At 40.6% G+C, this 16,640-nt stretch overlaps 1 protein-coding gene across 2 annotated transcripts in view; it reads left to right on the top strand.

Annotated features, from left to right (window-relative positions):
• The window catches only part of THBS3 (thrombospondin 3), a 948,644-nt gene that overhangs the window by 489,975 nt on the left and 442,029 nt on the right, over window positions 1-16,640 (top strand). The gene's annotated exons all lie outside the window — the stretch shown is intronic.

Genomic DNA, 16,640 nt, shown 5'->3' with positions numbered 1-16,640 from the left:
CGGATTCCCTGCCTCCAGTCCCAGTCAAGCCAGATAGGTACTACAGAGTTCCTAACTCACACCAATTTCTTTACAAAAGCCATAATGTTGACCCAGAAACCATTTCTCAGGGTCCCAAGGGAATTAAGGCTTCTACTGCTAAGAATCCATTACCTTCCGAAAGAGAGTCTAGATCCTTAGAAAGGTGGGGAAAAAAGGTATATACCTCGGCCACTCTAGCCATGAGGGCCTTAAATTGTCAGTTCCATATGCTTAAATATCAGCAATTTCTGTTATCACAATTAAAGAATAAAATGTCACAACCTGAACAACCAGATCTGAAGGAGTTGCAGGATATGATGCATAGTGGAGAACAAGTAGGTAAGCACACCTTGCAATGTGGTTATGATGCTCTAGAGGCCTCAAGTAGAGCTGCAGTTACAGGATCAGTCATTCGTAGACATGCCTGGCTTAGGGAACAAACCCTGCCTGATCATGCCAAGGCTAAATTACTAGATGCTCCTTTACAAAAGGATGTATTATTTGGTACTAATGCTGAGGAAATACTAAGGAAAATGGAAGAAAAAGCTAAATCTATGCAAACTGTTAAGGCTTTTCTACAGGTACAACCACCACGTTTTAGTAGAAATTGGCCTACAAAAAACTGGTCCTTTCCAGCCACGGACAAGCCCCAAAGAGGTAGATACAGACGCGGAAGGGGCAGAGGACAATCTCAAGGATCATATAGAGGCAGACAATGGCAACCTCCAGCATCAAGAGGTGGCGAAGACAATGCACAGCAATACAGAAAACAAACCCAATGACTTTCCCCTTTGCATGCCAAACAAGGCTCAAGTGGCAGCACCCTTGGGAGGAAAGCTGGCATTATTTTCAAAAAATTGGCATATTGTTACAAAAGACAAATGGATCCTGGACATTATAAACAGAGGCTACAGATTTCATTTTCACACTCTTCCAAAAATGAGAGGCATGCTGAACCTGCCACACAATCAAAGGGCAGAGGCTCAAATACAAATTTCAAAGCTCATGGACATGAAAGCTATTCAAGAGGTACCTACTCACGAGCAAGGTCAAGGTTTTTATTCCAGACTATTCCTGGTACCAAGGAAGGGAACTGATTGGAGACCCATTTTGGACTTATCCATCCTAAACACATTTCTACTGGTACCAAAATTCAAGATGCTCACCTTACAGCAGCTTCTTCCCATGCTGGGCAAGGGGTCTTGGCTGGTAACATTGGACCTCAAGGAGGCATACCTGCATGTCCCAATCAGACAAAGCTGCAGAAGATACCTCAGATTTCTTGCATGTTCAATCCACTATCAATTCTCTGCATTGCCCTTTGGCTTATCTACTGCGCCCAGAGTATTCACGAAATGCCTGGCATCAGTAATTGCCTACTGCAGACTTCAAGGGATACAAATATACCCTTATTTGGACGACTGCCTGATCCAAGCGGACAGCAAGCACATACTTCTGGAGCATCTGGCTTATGTAACACAGTTATTGAATTCTCTGGGATACACAGTCAACAAAGAGAAATCCAGGCTAACACCATCTCAGAAAATAATTTTCCTGGGTGCCAACTTGGACACAAACACCCAGATGGCCTATCTTACGCCAGAAAAACAGGGGCAACTAACTCAGTACTTCAAGATACTAGCAAATTGTACCAGGCTAACTGCAAGGAAAATCCTGCAGGCTCTGGGATTCATGGCATCTTGCATTCTTCTAATCCCATGTGCAAAGTTGCATATGAGGAAACTTCAATGGTACCTAAAAAACCTATGGTCTCAACACAGCCACAGTTTGGAAACAATAATACCACTAATTCCATGTTTACAAAGGAATTTCTATGGTGGGCTCAAGCATGCCAAACAAACGCAGGTCTACCATTCAGCAAGCCTCAAGCAAATCAAGTCATCACAACAGACACCTCAGACTACGCCTGGGGGGCACACATGACAGACAGGTGCATTCAGGGCAAATGGTCCCAAAGGAAAACCACCTTCACATCAATCAAAAGGAAATGCTAGCAGTGATAAATGCAATTACAGCTTTCAAGTACCTCCTGCATCCAGGGCAATTATTAATAAGAACAGACAACACCACAGTAATGTGGTACATAAACAAACAGGGAGGAACACATTCATACCCTGTGCAGGCTGGCCATGTCACTTTGGAACAGGGCTCTGGAATGGCAAATCGAGCTTCAAGCACAGTACGTGCCAGGTATGGAAAACACGCTGGCAGACAATCTAAGCAGAAATATGACAGACCCTCATGAATGGAAGTTGCATCCTCAAGTGTTTACAAAGATAATCCAAGCCTGGGGAAGGCCAGACATAGATCTCTTTGCCTCCCACAAAAATCACCAATTGACAAAGTTCTGCTCAAGGACATTTCATCCAAAGGCCTGGAGAGTGGACACCCTTTCTTTCAGTTGGGCAGCAAGGACAGTTTACGCCTTTCCACCTCTTCCTCTACTGACCAAGGTGCTTTTGAAAACAAGAGCAGACAGACCAAAGATGATACTGATTGCTCCATACTGGCCAAGACAACACTGGTATCCACTCCTGAGGAGCCTAACACATTCTCCTCCCTGGACCCTACCTCTAATGCCTCTCCTTCTGACTCAGCACAGCTACAAAACTCTTCACAGTCAGCTGAAAACACTCAATCTGGCTGCATGGAAAATTCCTTAACACCACAACAGACCCTTCTCTCCAAGGAGGTACAGGATGTCATTTTGGAAGCCAGAAGGCCATCTACTAGAAAAGCTTACTCCGCAAAATGGAACGGTTTTGCGCTTGGAATGAGAAAAAGGATCAGGATCCTAGAAAACTGAATTTGCCTCAGATATTACAGTACCTAACTGAACTGCTGAACAGTGGACTGTCATTCTCCTCCATTAAAATCCATGCCTCAGCCATTTCTGCAGAATACAACACTGATCCACCTTTATTCTCTCACCCACTCTTAAGGCAGTTCCTCAGAGGGACTAAGAATATAAGACCTCCAAGGAAACAATCAATCCCAGCCTGGGATCTTAATTACATACTGGAAAAATTAACATTGCCTCCCTTTGAACCAGCTGCCTCAACAGATTTGCAATATTTGTCCTGGAAAACAGCTTTCCTTCTGGCTATTACCTCAGGTCGTAGGGTCTCGGAATTACAAGCCCTCATGGCTGTGCAGCTCTTTCTCATCTTCCATCAGGACAGGGTTTCCCTACGAACCAACCCGTCATTTATGCCTAAGGTAGTATCCAGGGTAGCTTTAAATCAGGCCATACACTTACCTACCTTTTACCCCAATCCTCAAAACAAAGGGGAAAGGCTGCTTCATTCCTTAGACATCCATAGACAGCTGTGTTACTGTTTGGACAGAACAAAGCCGTTCAGGAAATCAGAACAACTCTTTGTGTCCTATGCTGTAGGAGCTCAAGGGAAGCCAATTTCCAAACAGACAATTTCAAAATGGATAGGCCACTGCATACGTTTTTGTTACTCCTTTCATGGTAAATCTGTGCCTACAGGCATCCGATTCCACTCCACAAGGGCCACAGCTACCTCTACAGCCTTCCTCAGAGGAGTTCCTACCAAAGATATTTTGGAGGCAGCCACTTGGAGTTCGGTGCATACCTTCACTAAACACTACCACCTACCTTTATACTCCAAAATAAGAGCAGGCTTTGCCACTGCTGTGTTGCAGGGCATTCTGGCTCCTCATAATTCCACCTAGTGCCTACCACCCTGTGTGTAGCTTTGGGATTCTACCCATCTGTAATGACTGCAGCTGTATGCACGATGAACATAGTACAGTTTTGTACCTACCATAAATGTAGATGTTCGAGTGCTAATACAGCTGCAGTCCAGGTTTCCCTCCCTCCTTCCCCTCTTGGTACAGGCCTAGTGGCTAATTCCTCCACAAACAACCTGTTTGGGTTATCCTTCTATGGTGTATTTGCTTGCAACTACTGAATTTTGATTACATTGCATTGCATGACTATACATAGATATATAAATTATGTATTGCCTTCCTTCTGGGGGCACCTGACATCTGGGGCAAGAAAGACTGAAGAAAATGGCGTCGGCCATGTCTTATATACCCCTGTCGCTCTGACGTCAGGGAAGTAGGCGACAACAACCGACGCCGGACCAAGACTTTGGAATTCGGCCGACCGAGGACCTGCCTGACGGCAGGAGAACCCATCTGTAATGACTGCAGCTGTATTAGCACTCGAACATCTACATTTATGGTAGGTACAAAACTGTACTTTTTTCTGCCTTGCTGGCCAAATGGTTCTTCATCTTCTGCTTCTTCATTTTTCTCCATCTGGATACACATGTTCTCCTTGTCCCTCATGGGCATTGTGTTCCTCCTGGGGCTTTTTCAGTTCTTAGTGTGTGCGTCCATACGTCACCTTTAAGTCCTATGTCATGAGTGGAGAGTATATGCGTGATGTATAATGCTTGTTAGTACTTAAAGTTTTTGTATACTGGCCAGACTTTGGGCTATCCTTTGCAGGAGATCCCTTACATAAGGAATACTGCAGCAGTGAAGAGAAGGACATCAACTGTTATGGTAAGATTTTACACACTGTACTTTTTGTTGGATGTGACAGGCGCCAGAAAATATGGATTGCTGTATAGTTTGGTAGCATCAGTTAAACTAGTGGACAAATCAAATATCTTGTGGAAACCCTTCAAAACCATTTCAGTTCAAAGTCATTAGTGTTTGCAGTGCCTTCCAGGTTCCACTCAAACATCACATGCGAAATAATAATATGGTGAGATATGTGGTACAGCTTATAGACTAGCCAGACACTGTCATATATGTACTCACAGATAGACTTGTGTAAAGCATGTTGTTTCAAACCATGCAGAAGAAGCTGTTTTCTAAGAAATATTTTACTTTAGGGCAAATAAATATAGTACTGACTATTAAAATATGTACCAGTGGGACTTCCATTTTGGGCAGCTATGGTGTAGAATGTCTTTCCAGGCTAGCTCACTCCAGCCACCATTCTAATTAAATTTTTCTATTAGGCTGCCTATATATATATATATATATATATATATATATATATATATATATATATATATATATATATATATATACCCACACACACAGACACACATAAATATATATGTGTGTGTGTGTGTGTGTGTGTGTGTGTGTGTGTGTGTGTGTGTATAATAAAAGCAAGCCTGTAATTAACTCATTGCCAAGCTGAAAAGTCAAATGACCCATAAATAACTGAGAAGGGCTCCTCACATAAGGTGTACACATGCTCCCTGGTGTTCTGGTACCACACTAATGAAAGAGACAGCACTTACCTGCTCAACAATGGACAGTCTGCACAAAAAAATAGATATGCTTATGCTGGAAACACAAAAAATGTCAGTAAATTTTTGGTGGAACATATTTTGTGCACCAAATCTAAGTTGAAAGATTTGAAGGGTACTCTTTCTGCTCACTCTCGAACATAGGCTGGAGTGTTCCAAAACAAAATTCATAGATCTGGAGGATCTTAGCAGGAGACAAAACTTACAGTTCACAGGATTTCAAGAATTAAGAAGCAGACTGCAAGGGCTTCGTGCAGAAGTTTCTGGTGGGCTGTACAAGTTTTTTTCCTTCCAAAATTCTTATTGAAAGGGCACATCATACAAAGCATCCTCTAGGATTAAAGAACACCAGGGGCAGACCCATTTTAGTATATTTTGCAGCATTTGCTTTGAAGTAAAATATTTTCTCTCTCTTTTGGACTTGGGAAAAGTTGTCATACATCAGAATTAGCATATTCTTGTGGATAATGACTATACTCCAGAAACTAGAGTTAGCTGGACAGCTTTTCAACCTGCTGCCTCAATAAATGAAGGTTTTAAAATAAATAAATAAACGAATGAATGAATAAATAAATAAATGGTGGTTTTGTCTACTGTATCCCACTGATCTGAAACATTAGCATCTAGGTGGCCCCCATACATTTATTTTACCTACTGAGGCAAGTGACAAGCTCCCTCTAGCCTTCACAGTACCACTGGAACACCACTTCAGCGAGTATAGATACCTCCAGCCTCCTGCATCTTTACAATCAAACTTATTGAAGGAACATACATCTGAAGCACTGGAGTCATTCCTGTTATTTAGAAATTGAATGGACAGAAGGCAAAAAGCAGCATTTGCCTTCTGACCCTGTTCGATTAATCTGCAAGGGTGTTAACTACTGCATTTGGAGGGTGATACAAAAACTGATAGGTAACTTGTTTCAGTCAAAAGTTTCTGCTTTTTCTTAATCTCATGCTCAATATGGCAAATTGCTGTTGCTTCATTCTACCTATCAGTCACAATATTTTTTTCTTTCTAACCTGTCCTTGAATGATGGAATGGAAAATGGTCTTCCAGACATGTTTGTTGTAACAGTTCATGCAAAACTTTTGACATTACGTTAGTAACTCAGTCCAGGTTCTGTTTGCAGTTACATGACGGGTTGGTTCTTACCACTTCAGCTTGTATAATATATTGGAGGTTGAGTGTGCCTTCCCCAAGGGTTCCTCAGGCCTTCTCAGGAAACTTCTCCTTCAAGTTGAAGTGATCACTATGTTTTTGTATGTACACCACAGGCATTACCATAAAGACTCAAACCATATGACTTTTTGTCTTTCTCTAATTGAACATAGGGTTGGGTGACTGTATAACTGTATTTCATTTCATTTTAAGAGCATGAGATGGAATTAATACATTTTTAAGAAATTAAACAATGTTTGCATTACATGGGTAGCCCTCAGTGTAGTGGAAGACTTTTCCATGTGGTTGGAGGTGGTGCCAACAAAAGCTGTTGAGGGCTGAAAACTCATCTTATTATCAATTTTCCTGGGGAAATACAAAGGGTTCAGTACTTAGTCAATGCTTCATTAAGGGCTTTTGAACCTCACCTTGAAAGCTGTTTAATTATGTGTGTATGTAGTTTCTTAAGTGGTTCTATTTTTTGATTTATAAGTAGAAAAGAAGCTTGGGATTTGAAGGCCCTTTTTACTTTTTATTTTGGATTGGATGACATTACACTCAATTTTATTGTTCCAATACATCAGTTTAGTGAAAAGGGCTATTTTCTCAACATTTCAGTGGCTGGGGTCTCCCTTTCTCAAGGCTGATGTATAACAAGTTATAATTAACTTAGCTGGTATAATCACAAATTGTTATGGTTGTGATTAACATACTTTCCTGGAAAGAAAATGGGCTTACCGACCCAGTTAAACCAACCAGGACTTTACTGTGATTGGAAAATTTCAAGCTTATGTTATACTTTTGCAAGAAACCCATTTAACCTCTTCAGAGCATTTGAAGATATTGGATAGGTATTCAACAGGGGTTTTCATCACATGCTGTAATGACAGAAGAATGGATACCTTGATTTTATTTACTAAATGGATGCCCTTTGAACCTCTAACTCATTTGAGAGATACTGAAGGAAGATTTTCCACAATAAAAGGGATACAGCCTGATGACTTTTCTTTCAGTCTGTTTGCCTCCAGGTATGTCCTTCCTTAAAGTGGCAAGCCTTATAAAGGAATGAATCAAGAGGGCATAGTTTTATGGGGAGGGGACTGGAATACTGTTTGTGCTGTTAAGGAAGTGCACTCTGGACCCATTTTCTTCAGCCCCCCCCCCCATTAGGACCTTAAATAGATAATTGAAAATGCTGAAGATGGAAGACATTCATAAAGTATTGAAGCTCCATAACAGTTTATACACCTGCTTATCACCTATGTTTGTTTTTTTTTCTACGATAGACAAGATTTTGGTTTCAAAAGAACACTGGCACACAGTTACCTCTCTCCAGTATGGCCCTCTGGGATTATCAGATCATACCCTTTTATCAACAGCATTGCAACCTAGCACAAATTACTTCCAGAGACATTGGAAGCTAGATGTTTACCTTTGTCAAGGCCCCCAATGTAGCCAAATTATGAAGGTCCTGTATTCAGCGTGCAGGATTTCAAGCTCCACATTCTAAGATAGGCTTAATACCACACAGGATACCTGTAAGATGGCATTAGCTCTTGACCTTATGCCTTTCTATGTGACCAGGCTAGCAACTCAATGAAAAAATCTGAAACAAATTCAGAAGGATTTACTGGATGCACAACAAAGATATATGTCGGAAGTTGAACAAACAGATGGCAATCTCTTGATCAGCCTACAAGAAAACTTAATAAAGGAACTTGACTGAAACTGAACAAGGGAAGCATATCCTAGGATTGAAAGTTGGGTACCTAACCCTTCGCTTGTAGAACCTTAAGATTTCCAGAGAAATTCCAAAGCTCATAGACTATTCTTCAGGTAAAATAGTTAACTCAATATCAGGGATATGGGAAGTCTTTGTCACATATTTTCAAAGGCTTTATGAGGTCAAGGAGGATTTTCTCTTCTGTCTTGAGGGGAATTATCAATATTTTAGCAGACCTCAACCTACCAAGGTTAAGCCCCGAACAGGATTAGGAACTCTGGAAATGGGAAACCCAGCAGGAGGTAGAGTTTATGTATAAACAGCTAGAGAAGGGGAAAAACAGACTCAGACAGGCTACCACTGGAAATATATGAGAAAAGTACTGATGACTTCTTTGTTAAATTTGCAAATCTTGACAGCCCATCGTAAACATGATGTGGTCGCCAATACTGTTAATTACTGCACTGTTAACTACTACAGTTCATGGTAATTAATGAGATTCAGAGACATGCAAATTAGCCCATAATGACATATTTCCTTATTTTGGCTAGTGTCTTTGCATTGCAAAATACCATATCGTGGAAACAGGGCATTTTTACTACAGACCATACGACTGGCACTGGTGATCTTAATAAATTCCCAGGTGTGTCTTACTTCATAAGGATTTCTCATCAAAATGTGCTTGAGTCTAGAAATGGGGGGTGATGTGCGAGAAGAACTGAAATAATCATGGACATTTTTATTGTTTTTTCAAAAAAACATTCCTGAAAGAATGAACTACCTCTATTAGAGCTGTATAAAGTTAAAAAAATGGGTTACATACATAATCAAAAGATAAAAGTGAAAAAAAAAACTTCAATTGCACTTACCTTTAGAAAAATGTAATCTGTAAAATAAAATGTGCAAAATGTTATATAACTAAGCATTTGCCAAATGTAATGTGTGCAATTTAAAATATGTAAAATGTTATAAAACTGGGTATTTGCCATTCTGAACATGTATTAACTAAGCCTGACTTCTAGACTGTTGGCACTGTTACAGAATCGACTGCTAGGATACATGATGATGCCTTACTTGGCAGTAGGTTATTGAAATTGTCTCCCCACCTCAGAAATATGTAACTACAGAAAGAGGAAAGGCATCTTCTAAAACTGAAAAGTGACAGGAAATCCTGCATGAAGATAAAATAAACTGAAAAACTGACTGTTGATTAAAAACATAACAGAAGTACAGAAGCTATATACCACATACTAAAACCATATTGTGTGAGTGGGTGTGCTTGCAAAATCATTCTGGTCAAACTTTAGCTACTGTTGTTAAGATTACACTAAATGGCACTGGGCTCTGTCTGAGGTGGAAGAAATCCTGAAGAATCAGTGAATGTCTGTCTTTAGAGTACTGTTGCAGTATACCAAACTGAAGGGTTATCTCACCAAATGTCCTGAACATCCAGCCAAGGTACCAAAGACAAAACCTTCCACAGACACATACGTGTGACATATGATCTAAGCCCAAGGGTGTAACGGTACACAAGTGGACATATGAGTGCCACCAGTCTAAACACAGGTCTCACACCCATCGGTCTGTTCTAAGCATGGTCATGGGTACCGTTGGCCTTCACTGGCTCAGATAAGTGTCCTGTTGGGGAACCGTACTTGTATTTTCTCAGCTGCATAGCTGTTTGTTGTTCTATTAGATGTCATTAGGCGGGGAAAGTACAATTGAGGTAGGCAGATTGCCTAAAACAATCTCCAGCCCCACTGCCTTTTCTGTTTATGTGCACAAAGACGTTACAAACACAATTTTCATCTCTCTGATCCTACTTGGAAACCCAGTACCTTAAGCACCTTGTCCAAGGAAAGATGATGGACCCTTCCACCCTTGACGGACGGCCCATTCAAAAGAAAATGTTTAAAAGGCCTAGGCCTGATATCATGATTGCCCAGTTTAACACAGATGCAATTGCAGAGGTTTCAGAACCTGTGGTATGTCCGATGCCTTCTCAAATGCTGTCTACCTCGACCCCGCCAGGGGCTGGTATAGCATTTGAGGTTTGCACATCCAAAATGACTGAACATCTTTATGGTGGTGAGAATGGTGAACCATGATTAATAATTTCCCAAGGACCCAAAGACATACCATAGTGAAGGTACATCAGGGATCAGACATTGCACCTAGGAAAAAGAAACACAAAAACAAAAATGTTTCCTCTCCTCAGACATCCAGGGAAAAATTAGTGGATGGATTTTTCATAGGGTCTGTTTAAGGACATAATGGTAAACAGGCCACCATCCTTTGCAGGACCTACTCCTACTTCTATTAGATTGCTCTTCTAAGGATGAAAAGGATGAATCAGACTCTGATGGGCACTCCTTGGCCCACTGTTCCCAGATCCACTGACCAGGTCAAGCGACTTCCAAGGTAACCATTTGAAAGGTCAGGACCCACTAAAGTGAGTCCCAAAACATAAAAAACTGAATGGCTGAAAAAATGGACTTACATATGCTAAGTCCGAAATGGACATTTCCTGAAATATTCCCTTTTTTCTGAGGTATGGCAATCTCAGAGTTAGTATATGTAACTTCAGGTGTGTGTGGGGCTTGCCCCTACATTGAGGGGTGCAAGGAAGCTTGCCCCTCTGCAAAAAGAAGTTTAAAGGAGAAGAACAATGTTCAAGATTCGCTCTGCAGTTTCTGTCTTTTTTTCTATGTCTGCACTCTGTATTTTGAGTGCCAACATTTCAGTAGGGAGCCGGCTTCTGATGATGAAGGTTCCCTTTCACTGGATTCCCCTGTCGAAGAATCTCCATTTGGGGAAACTGTTGTTAATATGTTGAAACATTTTGAATGGAAATCAAAGCAGATGTCTGAGGTACAAAAAGTACTATAATCTCTTGAAAGTAGGTATCCCTGCTCCTGCACTTGTACCTCCTGTTTTAGAGGTTTTCCTTGATGCCTTTGCATCCACTTCCATTGCACCTGACTCACAGCCACCAGCCCCTAAAAGGCTTAATAGATTTTACAAAGTACCTGAAATTTTTAAATTTCTGTACAGAAACCCTGTATTTTTCATATCAACTGACTAACCCTATAAGTTACTTCCTGCTGCAAATGCTTTTCCCTCAGATAACTCCAGCAGAGCAATGGACAGATTTGGAAAAAAAGGATTACACATCCTTTACTCTTGTCTTTAGAGCTCTGAATTATCACCTCCAAATGAACAAATACTGTCTATTCGGGGAATTTAAATAAAGCATTGTCTTCCCAGGGCAACCAGGCAGTAAACAGGACATATATATGGTGGTTCAAGCCTCCCATGTGGCTAGACACAACAACAAATGCAGCTGTGATGCAGTAGAAGCTTTCTCCAGTACAGCAGCTTCAGGTTCTGTTATCAGAAGGTATGGATGGTTACTGTCTCAACCCCTTCCAGAGGATATTAAGGCCAAACTTTTAGAGTCTCCTTTAAACAAAGACTTTTTATTTGGTTTGGATGCTGCTAATCTGTTCAAACATTTACAAGAGCAAGGTTAAATTCTGTAGCACTGCAGACAGATCTTTATCACTTCAGTGCCTGCATACCAGAGTAGCTACCCTGCAAAGCACACTTCCTTTGCTATCATGGCATCTAGACCTGCTTATAAGGCCGAGAAAATGCCAAGGAAAAGACTTCAAGATAAAACAGACAGGGACTGTAGATCTGGGAGGCCTCCCTACACAGACATGTCTACCTGACTACATTCTATCTACTTCCTCTCTTGGTTCATCCCTACCCCTAACCAAAAGGCTCACCTCCTCCCAAAAAAAAACCTGGCTCTTCATCACTGCAGACAAATAGGTTTTCTCCATTATTCAGAACAAGTGTAGCATGACCTGGAAATAAGTTCTCCATTCAGTGGTATCCTGCCTCCTCCTCACAATCAGATACAGCTGCTCAGTCCCATCATTCAAGCCTTATTTGGCCAAGGCACAGTATGTGGGAAAAGGGTTCTATTCCAGACTATTCCTTGTTCCATGTGAAAACAAGGAGACTGGGGACCTGTACCTGATATCTCCACCCTGAACACTTTTCTCTGTGTTCCTTCTGTGAAGGCTGGCAGCCTAGCCAGATAGAATTGTATACATAATTCTGTCATTTGTAAATATGAATGTAAACTGCAGGCTTGTTGTCTTAAATCTAAAGAAATACTGTTACATGTGGAACTGGAAATAAATGTGACAACAGTGCACTCTACTGACCAAAGTAAAGCATGTGGTGACCCTTTGATATAGACAGTGGTGCAGAGGGGTTTAGATTAAGAAATTCTGTCTGTTGTTTTAACCAAGAGTTAAATTGCTAGATTTAAACATGCAAATGTATTTTTATTACTGTGCTCCCGACCAGCTGCAAGATAACAAAAGGGAGATGTTAAAAATGTAAATGTAGTTAATGTGTAGCCTGGGAACTCCAGGAAGGGTGAAGAATGATGTAATGTTTAGCAGAACTGCAGTTTCAATGTAAACAGTGAGAACCAGAGATTATTAAGCATTTTTATCTTGATCATCCAACTCACAGCACTCTGCCTGTTTTAAGTTATCTTAGACTTGTGTTTTCTTTTAGATATATAGAAACTAGAAAGATTAGACTAAATGTTTTTCTGTGATGTCAGAACTGTACTACTGAATTATTTTAAGTATTTCTGTGTGATCTCTGAACTCTTTTAACTAGCACTGACTGTGTAGTAGAAAGTATTGTCTTGTGGTTTTAATTATTATTAAATGTTTTAAAACCTTTTAACTGTGGCTGGTTTTGTGTATAGATAATTTAAGCTCTAGAGTACATTGCATATTTATAGTGATTATTGTACCAAATCAGTCTAATAAGCCTTGACTGTTTAGTCACATTTACCAATTGGATAATAATGTTGCACAGTAATAACTGGGCACCCTTTTAAGGGCCATTGAGTAGCTGATAATTATTAGCTGGGTGGTGGCAGGGTACCACCGTATAGTCTGGGTAAATGGGGCACAGATGGAGAACTTGTGCCAACCTTCGCCAGAAGTGTCTGTGTGGTTGTATAAACTCTTATCTCAAAGAGTGTGTGTGTGTGTGTGTGTGTGTGTGTCAGCTACTTGGGCAAAGACACAAAGCACTGGTTGGACAGAGAGGGTGCTGGATATTTTAGCTTGCCCAGCTAGGCTGAGATCTGGACCCTATAGCTGTGCCAGTGGGGAGTCTTATTGGGGACCTGGAGAGCAAGGGAGTGACCAGCCCCTGACCGACTGTGATCTCTGTGTGCTCTTAAGGGAAATTGTACTTTACTGTGTGTATTTGTTATCCTTTCCTCATATATGAGATGCCCTCTCTGGTGTTAGTGGTGAGGATTGAGGCTCCTTGATTGCTGGGCCAGGGCATGGGCGTCACACCTTCTTTCAAGATGTTGTACCCACAAACTCTTCTACCATTTATTCTTCCACAGGTTTTCCTAGTGTCTGTGGGTCTAAAGGATGCCTATTTCCACATTGTGATTCACCCTTTATACAGGAAATCTGTTAGGTTTTTAACTTGCTGATCACACTTTCAGTTCTCTGTTTGTCTTTTAGACTTTCTACAGTCCCCAGAGTTTTCACAAAGTGTCTCACTCCAGTCATAGCTTACCCCAGGACTCAGGGAATCCAGATATTCCCTTATTTGGATTATCTGCTCATAAGGCATCTTCCCAGCAGAATCTCTTGACTCATCTCAACTTCACCTTGTCCCTGCTTCAGGGTTTGTGGTTCACAATGAAACCAACCCAACACCTAGTTTTCTTCGGTTGCAGACTAGACACCAAACTCTTGCATGCTTTTCTTTCACCAGACAAAGTACAGAACCTCACAAGATAGCATCCTTTTCTTCATTTTCAGAGTTGTATTGCAAGAAAGATTCTCAGAGCAAAGTAGGGTTCATAGCAGCAACCACTCCCATGGTTCCCTTGGCTAGACTGCATATGAGGAAGCTCCAGTGGTATCTGAATTCTACCTGGACCCTATATTCCTATCTCTGAACACCCACATTCCTCTGCTGTCTTGTCTAAAGAAGGAAATCCTTTGCTGGATATCATAGATAAATCTCAGTCCAGATTTACCTTTCAGAATGCAGACACCACCACAACAGGAGCTGCATGCATCAGATGATGCATGGGGAGCATGGTTGTGTGACCTGAGAGTTCAGGGACATTGGCTAGCAACTTTAATCATGATCAAGGCACATCAATCTGAAAGAGTTGCAGACATTAATTCAGGCCCTGCAGATCTTCTCCCATTCTCAGAACCCAGGTCCCTTAAGAGAGTTCACAAACAATACAACAGTTATGTGGTGCCTAAACAAGCATGCATGCACCAAATCCTATCAACTGTCCATACTGGCTCTTTTGGCATGGGAGCAGGCCTCAAAAGCAAACCTGATTCTCCAAGTGATTTATATTCCCTCAAAGGACATTGCTCTGGCAGCCTTTATAAGCAGATTTTTATTATTTATTTATTTCTCTTTGTTTACAGGGAAGTTCTGACTGGGGTTTATCTCATTTTCAGTGGAGGTCTTGGGAAAAAAACTCCACATATTAAGCAAGTACATTTAAGGACAAAAAAAATTACATTTTGTGAAATATATTTAGTTTACATAAAAACAATTACAGAACATACAGTAGTCTATGAATTTAAGGAAATACTTTTGTTTCTTGAGCTAGTTGGTTGCAGAGAAATTACACAGATAGACAGTGGAAGTTTTATGTAATGTGCTTATCAGATGGAGGTACAGAGGAAGATCCCCACAAATGGATGCTAAACAGGGAGATCTGCTTAGGCATAGTCCACCATTGAGGGGTCCCACAGATATAGCTGTTTGCCTCCATCAATAATAAACAACTTCCTCTCTTTTACACCAGGATGTACTGTCCTCAAGCTTGGAACATTGATGCAATTTTCTTTCCTTGGAAAGGCAGGTTTTTATATGCCTTCCCTCTACTTCTTCTTCTTTTCAAGGTCCTAATCAAAATCCAAAGAGATAACCCAGATATCTTACCAGTGACTTCCTTTTGGTCAAGGCAGTATTGGTCTCCCTTCCCTTCCACCAAAAATGAGCTCTTGATACACAGGAAAGAAATGATAATAAAACGTGAAACTACCACTTAAAATCCAACAGGACCCAGTCAGTAAATGGTAGAAACTTTAATTCAAATGAACGTGGAGACTTGTAACAAGTTAAGCACAAGAGTTTTGTTCTGTACTTTCATCCAAAAAGAAACCAAACTTCTTCAGAACTGTTGACAGAAGGTAGAGGCTTCACATTATATAATACAAATATAAATCACATGGTCTAAGAGAAACCAATGAATTAATCATATAATTAACATCAATAAAACAACTTGTTAAAAATGTACTTGATACAAATTACTTGATAAAAATTAATCTAATTTAATACATCAATAATTAAATGCAACATACTAAAAATACACATACTGTACTGCATGCTGATTGTGGGAAATGCTTAAATGGTTCTGTACCTTTAAGACCTGTGTTGAGATCTAGAGCTTTACCCCACTCAGATTTAAAAGTGAGTATTTAAGGAATATTAATTAGTGTATTAGATCTGAGGAAGCGCCTGTGATAGGTATCAAAGCGCTCATCTTTCCAGGTATGTTCTGTCATTTTTATCATTTCAACAGTTGTTTTAATCAACGGAGGTTTTAGTGGCAATCTTTGCTGTGTCAGCTGGATATACTTGTTTTGTGCAATTTGAATCTGTGGTTCATCCAGCCTTATCCACTTGTCCTGTTCTGTTTTTACTTACACTTGGAATAAACCCCATGTCACCTGCTAGACTGCAAACTGGCTAGGGGAAGTTACCTCCACAAAGAGACCAGTCACCAGTGGAGTCCCCCAGGTTCTGCTGGGACCTCTCATGTTTGGCATTTCTGAAGTCGAAGCCAACACCAAATACTGTGGTTAAGTTTGCAGATGACTTCAGTCTCGGAGCAATCATTGAATTCCCATATGGCTAGTGCCAAAAATCTTGCACTGAAACTAAATGCCAAAAAATGTATTATTGTATCCTTTAGAAAGTCTTCTACCCCAGGGAACTACCACATTGACAATAAACCCCTAAGAGTTGACCCAGTTTTTTGGGATTTGGGAATTTATGTGGTCAGTGACCTAACTTTTGATCACTGTGTGTCTGTTGTTGTAAGACACAGCTTATAAACAAAGTGATAATGTCAGATCTAGGGATGTCATTGTCCATCCTTTACTCAGCCCTCATTAGGCCAGTCATTGAATGTAATGCCCCATTTAGCGTGTATCTGTTCAAACACATGCAACAACTGAAATGCCCACAGAGATACCTTACTGGGAGGATACAAGGCATAAAGAACATGTTCTACATAGAC

The sequence above is a fragment of the Protopterus annectens genome, chromosome 8.part0 (genome assembly GCF_019279795.1).
Source record: "Protopterus annectens isolate FY-2018-M chromosome 8.part0, PAN1.0, whole genome shotgun sequence".
NCBI lineage: Eukaryota > Metazoa > Chordata > Ceratodontiformes > Protopteridae > Protopterus > Protopterus annectens.
Note: the sequence above shows the minus strand (reverse complement) of the source record. Positions and strands in the feature narration are given on the sequence as shown.